Source organism: Rattus norvegicus, chromosome 2 (assembly GCF_021556685.1).
Source record: "Rattus norvegicus strain SHRSP/BbbUtx chromosome 2, alternate assembly SHRSP_T2T, whole genome shotgun sequence".
NCBI classification, from domain to species: Eukaryota; Metazoa; Chordata; class Mammalia; order Rodentia; family Muridae; genus Rattus; species Rattus norvegicus.
In genome coordinates, this window is record NC_141535.1 from 194,312,561 (window position 1) to 194,336,622 (window position 24,062).

At 46.1% G+C, this 24,062-nt stretch overlaps 1 long non-coding RNA gene across 1 annotated transcript; it reads right to left on the reverse strand.

The window, feature by feature from the left end:
* Positions 1-3,192: 3,192 nt before the first annotated feature.
* LOC147996476 (uncharacterized) lies at positions 3,193-23,131 on the reverse strand. Its single transcript, XR_015676717.1, has 3 exons — positions 22,891-23,131; positions 4,957-5,049; positions 3,193-4,386 (listed from the first exon to the last, which is right to left on the reverse strand). It is a non-coding gene; the product is annotated as an uncharacterized LOC147996476 (long non-coding RNA).
* Between the last annotated feature and the right edge of the window lie 931 nt (positions 23,132-24,062).

Sequence of the window (24,062 nt, forward strand, 5' to 3'; positions counted from 1 at the left end):
GTAGCAGTGCTCAACCTGTCGGCTATGACCCCACTGGTAGTCACATCAGATATCCTGCATATCAGAAATTTACATTATGATTCATAACAGTAGCAGAATTATAGTTATGAAGTAGCAATGAATAATTTTATGATTGGGGGTCACCACATCATGAGGAACTGTATTAAAGGGTCACAGCATTGGGAAGGTGAGAACCCCTGGTCGAGACCTGTAAGTCCCTGGGTTTGTAAGTGAAGCCTAGAAGTCTCTGATACTCAAGAGTTCATTGCTTCCAATAAATAGGGAGCTCCTTTTCTGTTGAGTAAAATGACCCTCAGCCAGCCATTTATGTACCCAGACTGTGTCGACATGCCTTTGGCAGTCACCTCTCCATATACAAGGTTGCCTGCTAAAAACATCAATGTACTTAGCAAAGCCGACTGTGTCAGCATGCTGAAGGCCCCTGGTTCTGCAGCCAATGCCAAGAGGGTAGACAGGATGCAGGCACAAAGCTACACCTAGCTGACTCCACAGCATACCCCAGACCATCTTCTAAAATTATTCAGTATTATGAGGCTTCAGTTGCCCACAGTGGTGGACTTAATTGCATGCCTTTAGGGGCCGGGAGCAAACTCAGTCAGTAAAATGCCTACCACATGAACATGAGGACTAGAGTTCAATGCCCATCTCAGAACCTGTGGGAAAAAGCTCAATTAGTAACTGTCCTATGAGGTGGATGGTGCCTGAAGAACAACATCTGAGGTTGTCCTGTGCACATAGTCCATGCACACATGTGTACAAATGCACACACACACATTCACACATACACATGTGTGTGAACACACTTGCACACACAGAGGCAATGCAGTCCCCACCCAAGTAACCTCCCCCCCATTAAAGTTTATTTTTCTTTTGCTCTAACTCACTTCCCACTACAATGAGGCCTCCCACAATTAACTCTCAAAAAAACCTTTTTTCGATCACACTCGAGTCTCTCTCTCTGGTCTGTTCCAGGAGAACACAAACCAAAACAAGACACTTGGATTTCTGGTACCCCAATTTCTAGCCTGCAGTGGGCTTCAGGCTGGGTCCACACAGTGCATTCAGACGTCCATCAGACTGGCTTGTGGGCATGTCTGTGAAACATTTTCTTTATATAATATATAAAAAATATAATATATATCATATATAATATATTAATAGAATGAATATGTATTATATTCATTCTATTATAGTCTATTAATATATAATATAGAATAAATTAATTAATATATTTCTTTACTTACATTTGAAATGTTATTCCCTTTCCAGGTTTCCTGTCCATAAGCTCCCTATCCCCTTTCCCTCCCCCATCTTCCATCCCCCCCTTACCACCCCTGATACTCCCCTGCACTGGAGGGTCCAACCTTGGAAGGACCAGGGGCTTCTCCTTCCACTGGTGCCCAACAAGGCTATCCTCTGCTACATATACAGTTGAAGCCATGGGTCTGTCCATGTGTAGTCTTTGGGTAGTGGTTTAGTCCCTGGAAGCTCTGGTTGGTTGGCATTGTTGTTCTTAAGGGGTTGCAAGCCCCTTCATCTCTTTCAATCCTTTCTTTAATTTCTCCAGCAGGGGTCCCCTTCTCAGTTCAGTGGTTTGCTACTAGCATTCACCTCTGTATTTGACATGCTCTGGCTGTGTCTCTCAGGAGAGATCTATATCCGGTTCCTGTTAACATGGATTTCTTAGCTTCATCAATCTTATCTAGTTTTGGTGGTTTTATATGTATGGGCCACATGTGGGGCAGGCTCTGAATGGGAAACATTTTCTTGATTGCTAACTGATGCTTGAAGGGCCCAGATCACCATGGAGCGCAGCTCTTGTCTTGGGCAGCAGGTAGAGCCTCAGATCACAGATGTCGTTGCTTAGTCCTACTGATGAGTTAGGAGTCAAACACCACAGCCCACAGCCGGCATGCCCACTGCTTGGCTTATGAGGCATGGATTGTACAAAGCAGGTGGAAGTCCTTGACCCTTAGCCATACTCATCAGCAAGGAGGCTGAAGAAAACCTTCCAGGAGTAGGACTTGCTCTGGCTAGAAATGACAGGTCCTGGAGGCTTAACCTCCAGTATAGCCACCCACTCTGCAATGGGCACTTAGGAGAGAACAATACTACACTAGGGGCCAAGGCCCTTGTAGGAAACATGGGACAGAACTTGGAGAATCCTGAATTTGTGGGCATTTATTCAATTCTTTTTCATGATTGTTTTTCTTGCTGATAATCCTAGATGCGTTTATGTGCAGACCTTTTATCTCTCCCCTCTCCTTTCTTTCTTTGTCCTCCTTGTCCTCATTCTTGTCCTCATCCTCCCCATCCCCTTCCTCTCCCTGTCCCTCTCCACCTCCTCCTCCTCTTCTCTCCCCCTCTTGTGGTACTGGTGATTGAACCAGGATCTCATGTATATGGGCAAATGTTCTACCATTGACCTACACTGCCAGTCCTTCTCAGACACTTATATTTATTAGACATTTAAATTTTTATTTTGTGAGTGTACACCATGGTGCACATGTGGAGGTCAGAGGACAAGTTGCAGAAGTCAGTTCTCTCCTTCCACTTTGTGGATGCTGGGGCTCTAACTCAGGAAGTTGTCAGGCGTGGTGGCAAGCGCTTTACTGCTAAGCCATCTTCTTAAAAAATATTTTATGTTACACATTGGTGTTTGGCTTGTGTGTATGTCTGTGTGAGAGTGTCAGATACCCTTCTCCAGACAGCTGTGAGACACCATGTGGGTGCTTGGAACTGAACCCAAGTTCTATGGGAGAAGAGCCAGAGATCTTAACCACTGGGCCATTTCTCCATTCCCCTTTAAAAAAAATGTTTTCTAACCTTTATTTTTATTTTTTATGCCTAGGTGTTCTGCCTGTGTGTGTTCGATCCCCTGGGAATAGAGTCACAGAGGTGAGCAGTCACGTGCTGGGAACTGAACCCAGATCCTCTGGAAGAGGATAAGTGACCAAGCTCTTAGCCAATGAGCCATCTTTCGAGCTTTCACTGGGCTGAAAATACTGGAATTAAAGATGTATCCCACCACACCTGGCCTGGTAAATTCCTTTAGAGTTGGTTTTGCTGTCGTTTTGAGACAGGACATCATGAATTATAGCATCCTGGTCCCAAGCTTGATATATAGCTGAGGCTTCATTATTTTTTTTGTTTGTTTCTATTTCTATTTTTAACTCCTGGATGGTTTTATTCATTTTCTTCTCTTGTTTGGTTATGTTTTCCTGTAGTTCTTTAAGGGATTTTTGTGTTTCCTCTTTAAGGGCTTCTACTTGTTTACGCGTGTAGTCCTGCATTTCCTTAAGGGAGTTATTTATGACCTTCTTAAAGCCCTCCATCATCATGATAAAATGTGATTTTTAAATCTAAATCTTGCTTTTCCAGTGTGTTTGGATATCCAGTGTTTGCTTTGGTGGGAGAGCTGGGTTCTGATGATGGCAAGTAGTCTTGGTTTCTATCGCTTGGGTTCCTGCGCTTGCTTCTCGCCATCCGGTTGTCTCTGGTGTTAGCCTGTCTTGCTGTTTCTGATGGTGGCTTGACCCTCCTGTGGGCCTGTGTGTCAGCACTCCTGTAGACCTGTTTTTCTGTTTTCTTCAGCCAGTTATGGGAACAGAGTGTTCTGCTCTCAGGCATGTAGGCACTCCTGGTGGCTGGCTTTCAGCTCTCGGTGAGGGCAGCAACCGGAAGGTTCCTGTCCCTACTGCTCCTAGGTTCCTGTGCACAGGGGGCACAGATGGCACTAGGCATTTTCCTCTTGAGTTGGGAATGTGAGCAGAGAGTAGTCTCCTCTGGTTTCACAGGAGTGTCTGCACTTCTGAGGGTCTAACTCTCCCCCACCATGGGATTTGTGTGCAAGGAGCTGTTTGACCAGTTCAGAATCGGGCGCAGATCTGGACTGCGGAACTCCTGCAGCTGACTGCTCCTATATTCCTGTGTCCAGAGGCACTATGCAGTTTCCTCTTGGGCCAAGCATGTGGGCAATCGTGGGCAGAAGTGGCAGTCTGTCCTGCCCTGCAGTCCTAGGATTGCCTACACTTCTGGGTGTTCCAGCTTGAGGCTTCATTCCTGTAGCTCTGCCTTAACCCTGGCAGTCAGTTTACAGACATGGGAAGAGAAAACTTCAGTTAAGGAGTTGCTTCCATTAGAAAGACTTGTGGGCATGTCTGTGAGACGTTTTCTTGGTTGCTAATTGATTTGGGCAGGAAGGGCCCAGAGTGCTGTGGATGGTGGCATCCCTGGGCAGGTAGGCTCGTCTGTATCAGAAAGATAGCTGAGCAAGCCAGAGGAAGCCAGCCAGTAAGCAGTGCTCCTTCACGGACAGTGTTCCTTCAGTTCCTGCCCTGCCCTCCCTCGGTGATGGGCTGTGACCTGAAAGGGTGAAATGAAGTTAACCCTCCCTCCTCCAAGTTGCTTTCAGTAAAGGTGCTGTTCATCACAGTAACAGATAAAGTGGAATGGTTGCCTGTGTGCTGGGAGTGCAGGCCTGCCCTACCACACCCAGCTCTTCCAAGCGGCTTGGTCGGCAAGGCTTTAAGGAGTGGCTCCTTCGTGCCCGGCATTTTTTCAGGTGCTGGGAACACAATGCTGAGAGGGAAAGGCAGCTTAGGTAGGGCTGATGGGAAATAGTCCACCTTGTCCTGTCATGCCACATTCACAGCAGCCGCAGAGAGTGGACCAACTGAGACTCCCACCTTCTGATTTATTAAGGAATCTGAGGCCCAGACATGAGAGGACTCTAAGTTGGTTTCAAAGTCACAACTACATCATGATAGAACTAGGGCCCATACTGAAGTTTACTCTGACCTCTTTCTAGCCATTGTCCCTCTAAATTAAGAAAATGTCTGTCTGTCTGTCTATCTATCTATCTATCTATCTATCTATCTATCTACCTAATTTGTGTAGATGTTTTGGCTGCGTGTATGTGCACTACTTACATACCTGATACCTGGAAAAGGCCGTGGATTTCCCTGGAGCTAGAGTTACAGACAGTTATGAGTCACCATGTGCTGCAGTGAGTTGAACCCAGGTCATCTGGAAGAGCAACCAGAATTCTTTGTCTTTTTCATTTTTTCTCCCCTATTTTCTTTTCCCCTTCCTTCCCTTCCTCCCCCCCTCCTTTCTTTCTTTCAGACGCAGAATTTCTCTGTATAGCCTTGGCTGACCTGGAACTTGTTCTATAGACCAGGCTAGCCTTGAATTCAGAGATCCATGTGCCTTTGTCTCCCAAATGCTGGGCTTAAAGTTGGGCACCATCACTTCCCAGCACAACCAGGATTCTTTTTTTTTTTTTTTTTTTGGTTCTTTTTTTTCGGAGCTGGGGACCGCTCTACCACTGAGCTAAATCCCCAGCCCCACAACCAGGATTCTTAACCATTGAGCCATCTCCCCAGTCATGGTCCTTCTAATTTAAGATATACATATATCATTCTTTGTATATGCATTTGGAGGTCAAAGGGCAACTTTCAGGAGTTGGTCCTTCTTCTACCATGGGATCCAAGAATCAAAGTCAGGTTATCAGGTTTGAGCAACAAGCACTTTTAATGTCCATCTCATGGGCCCCCCCGGTCATGATCTTTCTTTCTTTCTTTTTTTTTTCTTTTTTCTTTTTTTCGGAGCTGGAGACCGAACCCAGGGCCTTGTGCTTGCTAGGCAAGTGCTCTACCACTGAGCTAAATCCCCAACCCCGGTCATGATCTTTCTGTTGAGGCCAACAGTATGCAGACACCCAGGTTCACCAGGGCAAGAATAGAGGACATCAGTGAGACCTCTGAAGGTCTCAGGTTGGAAGAACAGATAGCTGAGTTGAGATATTTGCAGACCTGAATCAAAATGGCTTTCATTTTCTATGTCAACTCCCATCACTAAGTCATTATGATGGTTTGTATATGTTTGACCCAGGGAGTGACATTATTAGGAGGATAACCTTGTTGGAGTAGTTGTGTCACTGTGAGTGTGGACTTTAATACCCTAGTCCTAGTTGCCTGGAAGCCAGTATTCTGCTAGCAGCCTTCAGATGAAGATGTAGAACTCTCAGCTCTTCCTGCACCATGCCTCCATGGACGCCGCCATGTTCCTGCCTTGATGATAATGAACTAAACTTCTGAAACTGTAAGCCAGCCCCAATTAAATGTCCTTATGAGAGTTGCCTTGGTCATGGTATCCGTTCCCAGCAGTGAAACCCTAACTAAGACAGTCATGGTCGGTCTTCATTGTCCATTTGAATAGATTGACACTGGAAACATACCTCTGGCCACGTTTATGAGGCTGTTTCTACAAAGGTTTGGTTGAGGAGGGAAGATGCTCCCTGAATGTTTCAGACTGAATACAAAGTAGCAAGAGAGCGGAGCCTCAGCAAATCATCTTTCTCTCTGCTTCCTGACTGTGGATGCAGTGTGACCAGCTGCCTTAAGCTCATGCTGCCTTGTTACTCCCTTAAACTGTAAGCCAAAAAGCAACTCTTTCTTCCTTAAGTCATTTTGTTATGTATTTCATCACAGTAACTAACACACATCTCCTCCAGGGAACTCAGCTTTTCTCAGAAGGAGAGTATGCATTGGTGGGGACCTTGGGTGTATAGCTCCCTTTCTGGTTCTCATCTGCCTCATCTGTGCCTGGAAACTAGAAGATAGTTGGATTAAAAAGAAGCTGCAAACAGACTGTGGCTGATCTGATGGTTGTTCACTGAATTTCCCCTTCTAGCTGTGGGCTTTGGGGGCTGGGGAAGAAAGGTTGCCAAAGGCTCTGATGAAATTCAAACAGCTGTGGGCAGTGGCTTTAACTGGGCATGCTGAAAGGACTTAGTAATCCATCATTTCATCAGGCTGAGCCAGATGTTGGGATGGGGTGGGGAGTGGGGGGTGGAGGCTTTGCTAGGAGGTTGGAATGACGGGAGATTAGCAGCCTCTTTTCCAGGGGTGGGAAGCATAAATGTTGATGCACTGTGCAAAGAATCTATAACCCAGCCGGGGCAATGACTGTGGGTATCCCCTGTCTGAATAGCTAGTCCCTTCATCAGCGACCACACTACCCTGCTTGCTCACTAGCTGACCATGTCCTGAGCACGGACCAGGGGCCAGATGTTGTACTGTGTGCCAACAAACAAAGTCAGTAAGACACAGTTTTTGGACTCCTGGGTCTTCAGGTACAGGAAGAGTAAGACAGACGGGTTGACTAAGCTGAATCTCCCCTGAAAGGCTGTCTTATTCACGCAGACTCAAGGTCTGTTCTAATCTGGATGTCTGTAAAGACTGGATGATAGTAAGGTGAGCCCTGAGATGAAGAGGAGGAGGCTGTCCCAACTACAGTTACAGTGATACCAGCATTCTTACAGGATGTGTGAGCACAGCAGGTGCAGTTACAAGGCTTCACTAAAGCATTCTTTCATTTGCTGCCTGCCATGGTCCTATGTAGAAAATTTTCCTTTACAAATGAGGAACTATGGGACCCAGGGTATTAAACAACTTCCCTGAGGGTAGCTTGGGAAACTGAGGTAGGGATTCAGAAGGACTGGAGTATAGAGGTAGGGGTGGGCCTGCGATCACGAGGACAGAAAGACAGAAAGACATGCAGGCACTGAGACCTGAGAGGTGTGAACATTTTTTTTTTTTTTTAGCAGTGTGATGTTTGTGTCATGGAACAAAGAGGGACCTGGTCAACTTCTGCTTCTGAAGGCTTTGACAGTGATGTAGAAGTGGACTGGAGGGGCTGGAGAGACGGCTCGGCAGTAAAGAGCACTGACTGCTCTTCCAGAGGTCCTGAGTTCGATTCCCAGCAACCACATTGTGGCTCACAACCATCTGTAATGGGACCTGGTGCCCTTTTCTGGTGTGTCTGAAGACAGCTACAGTGCTATAGTGTACTCATATACATACGAAAAAGAAATAATTCTGAAGAAGAAGGAGGAGCACTGGAGGCAGCAAGGCCAAGAGGCCATTACCAGGAAATTTTGCCATCCAGGGGAGGGGTGATGACTTATGACTAAGTCAGAGACATTAGCAGTGGAGGAGCCATGACCACCAGAAGGAAAAATGGGAAAGAACTTCTGGTCATCCAAAGTGGGTGGAAACTATGCAGACACATAGGCCTGAATTGAAATCCTAGTCATATCATTTACCGAGCTTGCACAGATGATCTTTCTAGAACAGAGAAAGTAAAGCAAGAAGGGACCTATTCCACAGTGGCTCTACTCACGACTATTTACTTGAACACGAACTCCACAGGGGCAGGCACAAGCAGAAAGATGCCCTTTACTGGGAGGGACAGGCAGCTCTTTACTGGATACTCTCTGCTTCATGCAAAGGTGAGGTTGGGAAGCAGCAGAGAAGAGGGGCTGGAGAGATGGCTCAGTGGTTAAGAGCACTGACTGCTCTTCCAGAGGTTCTGAATTCAAATCCCAGTAACCACATGGTGGCTCACAACCATCTGTAATGAAATCTGATGCCCTCTTCTGGTGTCTGATAACAGCCACAGTGTACTCATATAAATAAATAAATAATTCTTCAAAAAACAAAAAAAACAAAAAAGAACCAGAATGTTGCATGTGTGTATGTTGCCGTGTGTGAATGCGTGTTCTATGGTATGCACGCTGAGGTCGGAGAGCCAATGAGACAAGGTCTTTCTTGTGGTTTACATCTGCCTAGCCAGATTAGCAATCGTGTGATCCCGGGCGATGCTCTGTCTCTCCCTCTGTTATACCCTAAGGAACATACTCAGACACTCGTGCTACTGTATCCAGCTTTTAAAAACTACCATTATTGTATTTATTTGTTTTCTATCTGTGTGGGTGCATATGTGCCACGGTATATGTGGAGGTCAGAGGACACCTCGTGGGAGTCAATTCCCTCCTTGCACTACATGGTTCATGGGGATTGAAGTCTGGTCCCCAGACTTGGCAGCAAGTTCCTTTAACCTGCTTAGCCATGTTGCTGGCTCCACTTCCAACTTTTTACATGGCTCTGTGGATCTGAATACAGATCCTCAGGGTCATTTAGCAAGTGTTTTGTCTATTGAGTCATCTCCTATTCTTTTATATAAACAGAAAAGAAGGAGGTGGAGGAGATCGAGGAGGAAGAAGAAGAAGAGGAGGAGGAAGAGGGGGAGGAGGAGGAAGAGGAGGAGGACAACAACAGCTCTGAACATGGGCTGCACATTGGCTTCCATCCCACTGGGGTTCTTGTTTTGAACGCATCGTTCCTAGCTTGTTTTGCTATTTGGAAGACTTGGATCCTTTAGAAGCTAAGATCTGGATTGGGGGAAGTAGGCCACTATGCCTGGCCTTTGACACTACTTGACACTAATTCTGATCTAGTTTTCTCTGCTCCCCGGTCACTCTAGGTGAAGAAGCTGTTCCCACAGACAGGTGGTCTCTTGCTCCACAATCATTCAAAATCCTTCTGAGGTGAGGGACCAGATTCAACCCTCTCTTCTTTATGTTGTTTTCTCTCAAATACGTTGGTCACAGCTACGCAAAAATAACCAACGTAGAAAACTGGCATCAGGAAAGTTAGGTGGTTGGTGAGGTGCCTGACTGTAGTTCTTTGGCCCTTGGTACTGGTTTCTAGGAGGAATGAGGAAGAGTTTGCATCTGGGCTGGAGAAGCCCTGGGATGAGCTCTACTTAGTGATTGGACAGCAGAACATTCACGTTGTGGGGACGGTGACTGCTTTGTCGATTTTTAGATAGAGTTACGTGATGGGTTGGGGATTTGGCTCAGTGGTAGAGCGCTTGCCTAGCAAGCGCAAGGCCCTGGGTTTGGTCCCCAGCTCCGGAAAAAAAAAAAAAAAAAAAAAAGAGTTAGGTGAGAATCAGGAGGAAGCAAGCAGAGCTGGAGTGAAACTAAACAGTTTGTCCTGGAAAGGAATGCAGTCAGTTAAAGCTGCAAAGTGGCTTGTGTTTGTTAAAGAGATTAACATTAACGTCAACGAGAAGCTGCACACCTCACAGTGGGGCGGAAAGCTGCTCTGAGGGCAGCACTACACCCATCAGAGACTCCGGGGTGCAAAAAATGCAAATCTGGGGCTGGACAAGAGGCTCAAAGTGAGGAGTGCCTGCTGTTCTCCCAAAAGACCAGGTCTGGTGCCCAGCCTCTGTGTTGGGTGGCTTACATTGCCTGTAGCTCCGGCTCCAAGGGTTCATCTCCATCTCTAAGACTCCTCACCTGCCCACTGTGGCGCGCGCGCACACACACACACACACACACACACACACACACACACACACACACACAGATAAACCCAGGGGCTGGAGAGATGGTTAAGTGGTTAAGAACACTGGCTGCTATCCCCAAGGACCCCAGTTCAATTCCCACCCTCCACATGGTGACTGGCTGACCATCTGTAACTCCAGTTCTGATGGCTTCTTCTGACCTCCAAAAACACATGGTACTGCAAGTGGTAAACAGGTATAAATGCAGGCAAACAACCATATAAACCAATCAATCTATTGATCAATTGATCAATCAATCAATCAAACTTCAAAGTGGTGCAGACACCCATGAGAGATGGAGCTAGGAGGAGCAGTGGAGGGAGCTTGAGAAGTTATCAGGGATGAAGTGTGACAGGTGATGTTCGTGAGCTCTGCCTGCCATTCAGCTCCAAAGCTCTGTGCCAAGAAGCATCATGGGTAGTGCACACCCATTTATTGATAACCCTCTAATGGGCACTGCCTGTGACTAGATGAAACAAATACCCGTAAATGGGACCAGTCTGGTATCTAATGGCTCTCTCCTGGAAGATGAATAGTGTGTGAATTCCAAAGAGCCCAGAGGGCTGACATTAAAATTCCCTGCCTCAACCTTCTAAAACTAAGAGATGTTTTAATGCCCCTCCCTGGAAAAGAGGCTTCACTTCTGTCCCTCTTCAGCAGCCTCCAGACACTTAGCCAGGCTGGGCTGTGTTCACAGTCTTTTAGGAGCACTTGAAACTGCTTCCCCACCCTGGTCCTGGCAAGAGAGAACACCCTAAGGGTTAACCTCTCCTGAGGAGGGTAGAGGTCATCAATTTGCACTCCCTAAATAGATAAAACCCAGGGGCTCTGGGTCTCAGGAGAAGATTCTCCAGGCTCACAAAGCTGCTGCCACCACCGCTGTTTTTGTGGCCTTTACCCTCCTCCAGAAGACATCATCTCTGTGGCTAGCTGTCTGCTCTTGGCGCAGGAATCAGTGCTGGCTGCCTGCTCCCACAAGCTCAAGGATGGGACCCCTGGCAGCCCAGTGCATTAGGAAGTCTGAATTTGCAGTTGGGGAAGTTGCTCTGAGCCCTATCTCTGCAATCTACTTATTTTCTCAGACACATGAGTTAATTTCTGAGAATCTTTGTTTCCATGTTTGTAAAATGAGAAAGAAAAGCAGTATGTAGCATTGTTGACAGATCCTATGAGATTTAGGGCAAACAGTGGCACTTCTTAAAATCTACCTCCATGGGTTTGGGGATTTAGCTCAGTGGTAGAGCACTTGCCTAGCAAGTGCAAGGCCCTGGGTTCCGTCCCCAGCTCTGAAAAAAAGAAAAGAAAAAAAAATCTATCTCCATGCAGAACCTCATTGTAAAAGTATCTTTTCTGTTGTTATTTGTAGTCTCGGAGGCTTACTGCCTCTGTCTGTTAACCTAGGCCTAGTCCTGGAAGCGTCTATCCTCCGTACAATCTAATCTAGGCCTAGAATGTTTTCAGCCTCTGAACTTGCAGCTGAATAAGCTCACACTTTCTTGTTCTTTCTAAGCTCTTGTTGGCTGGTCACCTCTGCTGGCCTGGCTCAAAACTCTTCTGTGTTGACTAATTCAAACTGGTTTCTTCTACTTCTGGCTGAATTGTTCTGTTTGGCCCTCAGAGTAACTGTAGCAGCCTGTTCTAATCCTTCTGGCTCCTTCTCATTCTTTGGCTCTGAAAGACCTCCAGAGCTGGGAGACCCTCACTCAAGTCTCGGGATGACGTGACCCCCCCTCCCCCAAGATCTCACGTGAGACCGTCCTTGCTGTAATCACACGAGGTTTATTGATAGGAACCAGCGCACTGGGGTCGAGACTCGTATTCCCCGCAGGGGTAGAGGAGTTTGACCCCAAGTAGCTGGGAGAAGGAGTATTTAAAGGAAGAAGCCACAACCCAAGGGGGTAGGGATGGCGTCATTGGAAAATGTCAAGAACATCAGTGAAAAATCACAAGGAGAAGCTTCCTGTCTCTCAAGAGTGTTTTCAAGATTTTAATCTAACTTTATGGTCAACTAGTTCCTGGGAGAAGCTTCCTGTTATCTTACTAGGTTGGGATCATGTACTTAAGGGCCTATCTTACGCCCTTTTATCTAGTTCCTGGGAGAGCAGGCTCAAGAAATGTAACCTTTTACCCACTTACTGGCAGAGAGCAGGGTCTGGAATTTGAGATATTTAGGGCTTCTTAGGGTGAGATAGCATTTTAGCATTTTTAAACTTCTGACTTCTTGGCTGTATTTTTCATTCTTTCAGTTCCTTCTGTCTTGACATGTGTCTAGTTGTTCTTTTTTTTTTTAATAACCTGTCTCTGTACAACTATTCCGGTAAAACTACTTCCTTCTCTCTCTCTGCACTGCTCTCTCTTAAGTGGCTTCCTTTCCTCTCTCTTTTCCTGAGAGTTAGGCGTATCCTATTCTGTCAAATCTTTCTGATTTGACACTTTGTCTGCCACACAATTAGACATCACTTTCAAACATGGGTGCTTCCTTCTACAAACTAACTCTAGAACCCTCACACAGACACTCAGAGAAAACACCAATGCACATAAAAATAAATAAATCCTGAAAAAAAGAAAACAGTGTTTTGTATGAACAAATATTTTATTTTGTAAGTTACATGTTCTAATATTAATATCTTAAAGTCAGTAGTCATAAAATGAAGATTTCCATGGAGCTGGGTCTGGTGATGCATGCCTGAAATCCCCAATTTAGGAGGTAGAGATAAGATACTTGGTGTTGGGGCTGGAGAGATGGCTCGGTGGTTAAGAGCACTGGCTGCTCTTTCACAGGGCCGGGGTTCAATTCCCAGCAACCACATGGCAGCTAACAACTGCCTGCAATTCCAATCCAGGGAATTTGACACCCTCTCTTTCCTTGACATCAGTGGAACATATGGTGCGCACATTTAACACGCAGACAAAACATTCGTACACATAAACTAAACTAAGCCAAATTATTTCTAAAAATAGTATTAGGAGTTCCTGAATGGGGAGATGGTGAGAGATAGCCCTGAGGTTAAGAGCAACACTTGTTCTGGCTGAGGACAGGGGCTCACAATCCATAGCTCATCAAACTATATTTAATTCCAATTCTAGCAGATCCAAGACCATTTGTGACCTCTGTAGGAGCTACATGCATGCAGTACACTTACATGAATATAAGCAAAATACTCATACATATAAAATAATAACAAATCTTTAAGAATATTGAGGGGCTGTGGAGACAGCTCAGCAGTTAAGAGTACTGACTGCTGTGCCGAATCCCCAACATGGTGACTCACAACCTTCCCTTAACTCAACTTCCAGGGGTTCCAACACCCTGTTCTGCCTCTGGGGCACTACACACATGTGGTACATAGGCATATATGCAGGCAAAGCACTCACATGCATAAAACAAAAAATAAGTCTGAAAAATTCCAACAATAGCTCAAATTCTTGGTTCTTTTTTTTTTTTTTCGGAGTTGGGGACCGAACCCAGGCCCTTGCGCTTCCTAGGCAAGCGCTCTACCACTGAGCTAAATCCCCAACCCCTCAAATTCTTTACTTTATTACAAGGTGCATCATTGTGACTAAGTATCTGATAAAACAAGGATCCATGTCAGGGGGTCTTAGTCTGGGGCCCGAGAGAGCACACGGTCGAATGGCATTTCAGGAACATGTAACTGGAGGCACCTCATGTCATAGCTGCTCAGGAAGCATCGTTCCAGAACTAGAGGACATGTTTTACCCTGCAGAGACCTGCCCATGGAGCTGATGAGACAGATGGCTCAGTGAGTAAGGATGTTGTGACCCAGCCTGGTAACCTTAGTTCAAACCTAGGACCCCACTGAGGAAGAAGAGAATCAATTCCCTCAACTTGTTCTCTGACTTCCAACAATACAGGCATAACTGCTGCCAGAGCCAAGCCTCACAGGGGATGGGTCGGGGGTACAGTTGTGTTGAGGGAACACTTTCCAACTAGTTGTATTGGCTCTTAATCTGCGGGTTGCAACCCCTCTGGGGAAGTCTTTCACAGGGGTTGCTGAAGACCATCAGAAAACACAGATATTTACCTTACAATTCATAACAATAGCAAAGTTACAGCTATGTTTGGAGGTCATCACAACATGAGGAACTGTATTAAAGGGTCGAAGCATTAGGAAGGTGGAGAGACACTGCCTTACAGGATTGAAATTAATGTGGTTTCAAAGGGTTCTGAGTGAATACAGCTTTGATCTCAGGTGCCATTTTGAATGCTAAGACAACACAGGTGCCTCCCTGGTCCCCGGCAGCCGCACCTAAGCCTAAATCTTTCTTTTGAAGTTAATTCTCACACTTGTGTTGACAGTCCATTTATCTGTTTCTTAGAGCAGAAAGCACTCCTAACAGAACATCTGGCTGTAATAATTAAAGCCTCAAAGAAAACACAAAGAGGAAGCTGAGTGTGGTGGCTCACGCCTTTAATCCCAGCACTTGGGTAGCCAAGGCAAGAGGCTCTTGGTGAGTTGGAGGCCAGCCTGGTCTATTTATCAAGTTCCAGAACAGCCAAGGGCCACATAAAGACACCCTGCCTCAAAAGCAAAAGGAAAGGAAAAGGAAACGTAAAGAAGAGACTAGAAGTGGAAGAGTGCTGTGACTTCTGTGTTGCTCTTTGTAACTTTTGCAAAGTTTTGAAGGTAAGGATACCTTCAGGAACACAAGCATTTACTTGGTACAATAGAGATCAGGGGGGCAGAAGACGGAACCAAAATTTCAAGACCCTAAAGACCAAAACTGTTCCATTTTGATAGGGGTTCCCCCAAAGGCCCTTGTGCTACTGGAGGGGGTACAGTCTATAGGGTGGGGTCTTACAGTAGTCTTTAAGCCACTGGGGAGATGTCTTGGAAGGGGGTGGTGGGTTCTAGAATAGTGGGTTTCCTGGAAACAGTGAGGGGTTTTGCTCTGCCACACACATCTACAATGCTATACTGCCTTCCCAGGTTCAAAACAATGGACTAACATCCACTTCCTATGGGTAGCATTCAACCAGTGTAGCTATGCTAAATAGCCCTTTTTGTCCTCGAAAAGTTGGGGTTTACATCTGAGTAGCTAGTGGGTGCAGAGAGGAAAGATTGGAGTGGGGCCTGGTCAGCAACTCAACCCTTATCCACCCCTCCTAAGGTCTCTGTCCTCCCCAAATGAGGACCCTTCCCAGATCGCCTCTCCCACTCTTTTCTGGCATCAGATGTTTCTGTTGCCTAGTGTTGGACTCATGAGGAGTGTGTCTCTGAGTAATTTCACAGAGTTCAGGGACAAGCACCCTTTCCTCTGCTGCCTTGGGGTTTCTCTGGCCTCCTATAGCTTCAAGACACTGTGCCCCTCTTTCTCCGGGCTAACATTCAGGGACAAGTTATTCAGAACCACTCTTTTTTTTTTTTTTAATTCTTTCTTTTTTCTTTTTGTTTTGTGTATGCATGCTCTATCTACACTTATGCCCGAATGAGTTGGAGGCCATCAGACCCTCGTTGTGAACTTGACCTACAGAGCAAGTTCCAGGACAGCCAGGACTATTTGGAGGAACTCTGCCTTGAAAGGCCAAACAAATAAAAACCAAAATCAAACCAAACAAAAGACCCAAAACAATAACAACCAACCCTGTGAGTGGCAAAACCAGGTGAGAGTGGCGTGTATATACAGTCCATGAGTACAGGGAATTAAGCATGCACCCCATTGCCCAGCTGAGAATCCAGATGTATTAACCCACAGAGAGACCATGGCCCCATAGGTCCTCAGGGCTTCATTTACACAGCCACTTCATGCATTCACCCTCCCACACTGGGCGCCTATCCTTCACCCACATGTAGATGTAATTCTGCACCGCATACAGGTTTATTCCACAAGCCAGAATAGCTACAACCTACTTCCAGACAATATAGGCATAAAATGTAAGTCCAGCCAACAGGAACTCAAAAAGATCTGGGTGGAGTGGGGACGGAGAGGAGGCAGGAGGTCCAGACCCAGCTGGAGTGGAGACACTAGGCAGAGAAAAGTGTAGAGGGCCTCAAGCTATCACCCACAATGACCTGCGAAACCTGCAGGAGGAGCTCAACCCAGAAGGCCCTAGAGTCACATTCAAATATCTGAAGTTCCTGATCTGTGGAGGCCCAAGTCCAGGTCTGTGGTTCTAACAGGTTCAAGAGTGCAGCTCTCCAGAGGCTCCTGATGATTCATAGCCTGTCCTTTGTTATAATAGTACCAAGACCACAAGGGAAGTCATATTGAACATGTATGGCAAGACACTAACTGCCAATCTTTTGACCTTCCTTCCAGGTCAGGCACATCCTGTCCTATCTGTATCTACTGGTCTGTCAGCTAAGACTCAGTCAGAGATCACCCCTCTTATGTCCCTCCCCAGCTCCTCTAGCCTCCCTCCCACTTACAGTAGGGACTACAGGGGACAAAATATAGAAGGTACTCTGTCAATGGCCAAATGTTTTACAAGTCTTTCATCCAAGACTGGTACAAAGTCTTTTCTACAAGTGGTGTTGGGAGATCAAGTTCTCAAAGCCTTTGCCTTTCTTGCCAGAGGCAGACAGGAGAGGCAGACAGAGATTTCCCCAGAGAGAATCTACCTGACCCAGGCTGTCTGGTACACCATTTCCTCCAGGTTCTTCCTGTCAACCCATCAGAATAAAGAACTCCTCCTGGCCTGGATGAGCTCTCCCTCAGACCCAGTTTGTAATGGAACACACGGCATTCTGCTTCCTCCATGAAGGATTAACTGTTATGGCTACTACCCCCAAGCTAAAAATAACTGGAAAACAGGCACAATAAATAAAAGAACTATGTTCAGACCCTGGGCGATAGTCAATGCAGGACAAGTGCAAAGAGCTTGGCTGCGTCTTCTGATGTTTGACTGCCAACAACTTCGAGCTCCAACCCTTCCCAGTCTATCGTTAAAATTAACGTACAAAATGGTAGACTTCATTATGTTGATTTCCCATATGCATACATTGTACTTCATGCATACTCACACCCCCACTACCTCTCATATCCCAAGTAATATTTCTTCTGCTGTCATGTCACATATGCAAATGTATCATATATATTTCATGATACATAAGTCTGTAGATTTAATATAGAATTTGCATATAAGGAAAAACAGTGATATTTGTCTTCCCCTAACTCCCCTTGCTACCTACTTCTCTCTCCTTAACTCCACTTCCTCCTCCCCAAATAATTCTCTTTCCAGTTTCATGGCACATATGAGAGAGAGAGAGAGAGAGAGAGAGAGAGAGAGAGAGAGAGAATTCCACATGTTGAGTGAGGCCTATCTGGCTGTACTATTGATGTCAAACATGTGACAATGACACCATAAATATCCCCCTAGCATGCAGCGCACATGGAGAACATACTTAAAAGTCTGCTATGATAGAAACATTTTATCCTCAAATATGTCCCCCCATTTTCCAGTTATCAATAGTTCTGGATGCTAGATATTGACCCCTGTGAGTTAAAAAGTGTTTAAGTATATAATATAATTAATATTATTTGTTAGGTCTCAAACCTGGGACAAATGGCCGAGGTACCTTATTAAACATCAAAGCAGACTTGGCCACCATGTTCTCCCAGCATCCCTCAGTTCCTACCCATTATAGGGTCCTTCTGGCTGGCATATTCCACCTCCTACCCTAAACTTCTCCAGCCCAAGGGCTGGGCTGCCCTTCCCTAGAGACTCTTCCCTATATAATCCATACATTTTGGTTGTCCCTCCTCTTTTGGGCCTCCTAGCCTCTTGGTCTACAGGTTCCCCTCTTTTCCCACCTCTCCTCATATGGCCAGGCTCAGGGTCATGTTCACTCTGGTTTTTCCCAGATGTCTGTGCCTCTGGCTGTGTTCTCCCTTTTATCTACATTAAACCTTCTGCTCTACCATACCCAGGAGCAGCCGTGTCCTTCCTTTTTATTTCTTTGTTCCATTTGATATTTAGTGTGTTGTGTTGGGGCAAGTGGGGACACTGATCCTGTAATACAGCACCATGTGGAGGTCAGAGGACAACTTGCAATGTGTCAAAGGATGCAAGTTCTCTCCTTTCACCATGTATATTCTGGGAATTAAATTCCTTACCTGCTAAGGCATCTTCCTGCTTCAAGTAAGTGTATATTTACAAGTGGAAAATTAGCGATAAGCATGAGGTATTGCTGTTTTTAATATACATTTGGGGATATAAAGCTTTAGTACAAGTCAAATGTTTTCAGTGAACAAGTTGGGGCAGCTCAACTTTATAACAATTAAAAATTAATCTGAGGGCTGGAGAGATAGCTCAGTGGTTAAGAGCACTGACTGTTCTTCCAGAGGTCCTGAGTTCAAATCCCAGCAACCACATGGTGGCTCACAACCATCTGTAATGAGTTCTGATGCTCTCTTCTGGTGTGTCTGAAAACAGTTACAGTGTGCATACACACACACACACACACACACACACACACACACACACACATATAATAAATCTTTTAAAAAGTTAATCTGAGGGCTGGAGAGATGGCTCAGTGTTTAAGAGCTCGGGCTATTCACTGGAGGACCCAGTTAGATTCCCAGCACCCACAAGTGTGGCTCACAACGTCTGTAACTCCAGTTCTAGGGTGATCATACAGGGGGTAACATACAGGCAAAAACCCACACACAAAAAAATAAATAAATAATTAAAAAGAAATAAAGAGTTGGGGATTTAGCTCAGTGGTAGAGCGCTTGCCTAGCAAGCACAAGGCTCTGGGTTCGGTCCCCAGCTCCGGAAAAAAAAAAAAAAAAAGATAAAAAGAAATAAAGAAACAGGACTAGAGAGATAGTCCAGTGGTATTTACTGCTCTGCTAGAGGACCCTGGTTTAATTCACAGCATTCACATGGAGTCTCACATCTGTCTGATTCCAGGAGTTTCTACACACTCTCCCTACAAGGGTATCAGCTATGTATGAGGTGTATTTATATACAGGACACACACCCACACACACACACACACACACACACGAATGCACATAACACACAGAATAATTTTAAAAAACATTTAAAGACAAAGTCAGATTGCTTCAAAAGTGAATTCGATCAACTTCGTGTCTCTGCCTCCTAAGTGCTGGGTTTGCAAAATGCACCATAAGCTAGGCTTCTGCTGTGGGGATAAACTCGGGGATTCGTGCCTGCTAAGTAAGCACTAACTCTATCGTCAGAGACGTCCTCAGCTCCATCATGAAATTCCGATCACGGAAGTACTACAAGCCTGTGAAAACTCAGCTAAATATCCACATCAAATAGCAGTATTTTATTGCATGTAAGATGCACTTTAACATTGGTTAGAACGAAACCAAAACCAAGGAGGTGAATCTTTTCACTGTCCCTCAATAGACATTATCAGCACGCACCCTTGTATTTCTTCTTACCCACAAGACCTTGCTTTGGGAAGACTTTCTCCAGGAGCCGCCCGGCCGGGCTTTGAGAGAAGTCGGGGGTTAACAGGGAGCGGTTCTGGATGGGGAGCGGGGGTTGTGCGGGTTGACCGGCGCCCGGCAGTTTTGCGATTGCGGCACCTGGCCTGTCCTAACGCGAGGGGGCGCTGCGCGTCCAGACTCCCGGGGTCTAGATTGAGCTCTGCGCAGAACCGAGTATGCTTCGCCTGCTGTGGAGGCGTAGGATGATCCGCGCTCAGCTGCGATCCTCCCATCCACCGACCTTGCGCCACGCGTCCCGGGGGGGGTGGGGTGACAAAGGGGTAGGAATCGCTGGGAGTGAAAGTTTAACCCCACAGGCTAAGTGGGAAGGAGGGCACCGCAGTCTTCACAGAATGTATCACTGAACAGCCTTGCCCTGCTCTTAACGGAAGACAAATTTCCTTCCCCAAATCTTACCCATATCTCTTAACTTCCCCGGATCCTGCGTCTGTATCCATCCCATCTAGGCCCTACTTCTGCCTCTCTGACATCTTTTAATTGACTAAAGCCTACAGTTGCAACGAATTGTTTCTTTTTTTCTTTTTTTTTTTTTTTTTTTTTCGGAGCTGGGGACCGAACCCAGGGCCTTGCGCTTCCTAGGTAAGCGCTCTACCACTGAGCTAAATCCCCAGCCCCGAATTGTTTCTTTTTATGTATTAATTTATTCTCTCATCTATTCTGTCCCCAGCAGTTTCTCCTCCTTTCTCTCCTTCCAGTCCCTACCCTTCCCCACCCCCCAGCGCCCCAACTGCACCTCCTGGCTTTCCCATCAGAAAAGGGCAGGTCTCCCAGGAATATCAACCAAATGCTGTGTATCAAGTTGCAAGAAATCTTAACACCTCCCCTTATATTAAGTCTGGATGAGGCAACCCAGTAGGAGGACAAGGGTCCAAGAAAGACTTCCAGTGGAGGGCCTGGGGCACCAACCCAGCCACAGAACCCTCGACCTACAATTTGTCCTGCGAGCATGATGTGCTGGGGTGGCACAGAAATTGTGTCCATCTTGAGATCTGTGCGACGAAAAGAAGCCCACACCTGACACTACCTCAAGAATCAGAAACCAGAGGCTGGGTGGCCCAGAGACCCAGAATAGAACCAAACATGTCCAGGAAAAAAAAGTAAAGAAGGGCTGGAGATATGGCTCAGTGGTTAAGAGCACTGACTGTTCTTCCAGAGGTCCTGAGTTCAAATCCTAGCAACCACATGGTGGTTCACAACCATCTGTAATGGGATCTGATGTCCTCTTCTGGTGTGTGTGAAGACAGCTACATTGTACTCATATATAATAAATAAGTAAATGCTATAACTCATAGACAGAAGACTGGCAGGAGAGGCTCCATCTAGCAATGATGGAAACAGAAGCGAGACCGACAGCCAAACATTAGGCAGAACTCAGTGGATCCTGCAGAAGGAGGGGAGGAAAGGTTGTAGGAGACAAAAGGGTCAAGGACATCACAACGAACAAACAAACAAACAAACCACAGAACCAACAAACCTGGACCTACAGGTACTCGCTGAGACTGAACTAAAGTCAGGGAGCCTGCGTGGGTCTAACCTAGGACCTCGTCTATATGTCATAGCTGTGTAGCTTGCTGTATTTGTGGGACTCCTAACAGAAGGAGTGGGGCTGTTTCAGATGCTTTTGCTTGTAACCAATTGTTCTATTTAAACTTAATTGAAACACTCTCTCTGTCTCTCTGTCTCTCTCTTTCTCTGTCTCTCTCTCTGTCTCTCTGTCTCTCTGTGTCTCTCTCTCTGTCTCTGTCTCTGTCTCTCTCTGTCTCTGTCTCTCTCTGTCTCTCTCCCTCTCTCTCTCTCTCTCTCTCTCTCTCTCTCTGATTATTGATGGGCAATCAGTTTACCAGCAGTTTATTCTTTAACAATCAGCAACTAAAGCAGTTCCCACTGGTAACTCAATGGCTAACCAGCCATCTTCCTTAGGGGAGGGGGCCAGGATACCCCCCACACCCTCTACCACTACCACCCTCCCTTCCTCATAGGATCAACAGAATAAAACCTCAATCTTCTAGCCTTGAAAATGACTCTGGGTCACTTCAGCCATCAAAACTCAGTTAACAGACTGTGGAGATGGTTCAGTTGCTAACATGCTCACCGCTCACCGCAGAAGCATGAGGACCTAAACTGGAATCTCCAGCACCCACATCACAAAACAAACAAACAAGCAAGCAAGCAAACAAACAAGAACCAGACTGCCCCTGTGACCCTAGTGACGAAGAGGCAGAGAGAGGAGGGTCCCCGGAGCTCACAGGCTGTATAGTCTGAGGTGTCTATGTCTGGGTTCAGTGTGAGATCCCCTGACACTAAAAAAGAAATAAGGCAGAGAGCCAATAGAAGATTGTCAACATTGACTTCTAGCCTCCACATGAATGTGCACACAGAAACGCGTACGGAAGCATAGACTGCACACATCCCCAACTCCTCACCTCAAAACAACATAAAACCCCTCACTATACTCGTCCTCTTGGCAGCTGATGCCTGTCCTTGGTGAGCTTTCTGGAACTCTGTGTGGTGGGACTCAGGAGCCCATCAGCTCCAGTGTCTCCAAGAGTCTGGGATAGGTCCCGCAAGTCTAAGGGATCCACCTTCTGAACATCCGTCTCTCAATTCTTACAGGGATTCCATAAAAGACTCTCTGTGAGGATCAGTCTCCAGCTGGAGCACAGCTACATGGCTTGAGAGTCCATGTGCATAACAGATGTTAAAGGGAAACTTGATACTGCATTAGAGGAAAAGTGGTTCCTACAAACCAAAGGACAGGAGTAACGACCAAGGACCCACAGTCCACTACAGCAGCCCAGTGCCCCTCAGCAATCTGTCTTCCTTTCTGCCTCAGAAATTACAGCTCGTCTAAGCCTCTAGTCCATCGATAAACTCCTCTTCTGGCCTGAGATTTGAATTGTAGCTTCTGCAAAAGTTACTAGGCAAGGCATCTGCCTACTCTTTGGGGATAAAGACAGCCACACAAGGGGCTTTAGAGGAGAGGCTAAGTGATCTGGGGAGGACTGATGGATGCTACACTTCCAGTGTTCCCCAAACAGCACCAAGATCTAGCACATGAGGCCAGAATGCCTCCATGATGGTGGAAAATAATAAAGGCTACACTAGCTGGGAATGAAGAGAAAGCCCCAAACTGGGAGACACTGTCATTTTCTGCTCCCCACCTCTCCTACCCCTGGGCAACCAAGCTCTTCTCTAGGTTGGAGGGCTTATTAAGTTTACCTGGATTGTTGTTAGTTTCTCCCTTCTTCCTTTCTCCTCTCTTTCTCCCTTCCCCTTCTCCTCTTCTTTTCCCTTCTCCTCCTCTCCTTTCACCTTCTCCTCTTCCTCTTCCTTCTTGTGACAAGGGTCCCAGCAGAGAATCCTAGATCATAGTCCTGTATGCTCTACCTTAGCTTAGGTCAAAACTTGTGGTTTAGCTCTCATATGGAAAACTGCCCATCCCCTCTGTTTGCTTTCTAGTGGTGTTTTTTATGTTCTAGACGCCCAGGCGGGGTGACTGCCAACAGAGGCACATGACTTTTCTCTCCTTTGAGCAGCAGCGCCTGTAAGCGGATGTTAATAACACTTGCTTCATAGGTTTCTGTGGGGGCAAAGTAACCAAGGTGTGTATAACCAGTTCACAGAATTACTGTGAGGCAACGGGCTCAAGGGGGAGGTGCTGCTCTGCTATACACACCGTCAGTCACCCTTAGGCCTGACTGTGGACCATTCATTGTGCTTCTGGATGAAATCTCATGCTGCTCCTGTATAGCTTGTTTTTATTATTATTATTGTTTTCAGCTAAGAAAATGCCCTGGTTGCTTTCACCACTGGGAAAGAGAAAGAAAACACACACACACACACACACACACACACAGAGGCACACACACGCACACACGTACACACACACGTGTATATATAGGAGGTCTAGCGAGATAGTGCAGCAGCAGGTTTGTATTGGTGCTGCTCTTCAAAAGGACCAGCCTTTGGTTCTCACTACTCACATTGGGTGGCTCACAACTGCCTGTATCTTGAGCTCCTGGGAGATCTGATGTCTCTGGCCTCCTTATATGTACACACACACACACACACACACACACACACAAAGAAAACAATAAAAATATTTTTTAAAAACATACATATGGATACTTAAGGGGAATTGGGGAGGTGACTCGGTGGTAAAATTCTTGTTGTGCAAGCAGGAAGGCCGGAGTTCACAATCTCAGCACAAATATAGGGAAAAAACAAACAAAGTGGGCATGATAGCACTCCACTCTTGTAATTCCCCACTGGGAGACAGAGACAGGATCCTAGAGACTCAAAGGCAAGGCAGTCTGGACAGTTTGTAAGCCCTGGGTTCAGTGAGAGAGAGAGAGACCCTGCCTCAAACAAACAAAAGAAGTGGAGATCAG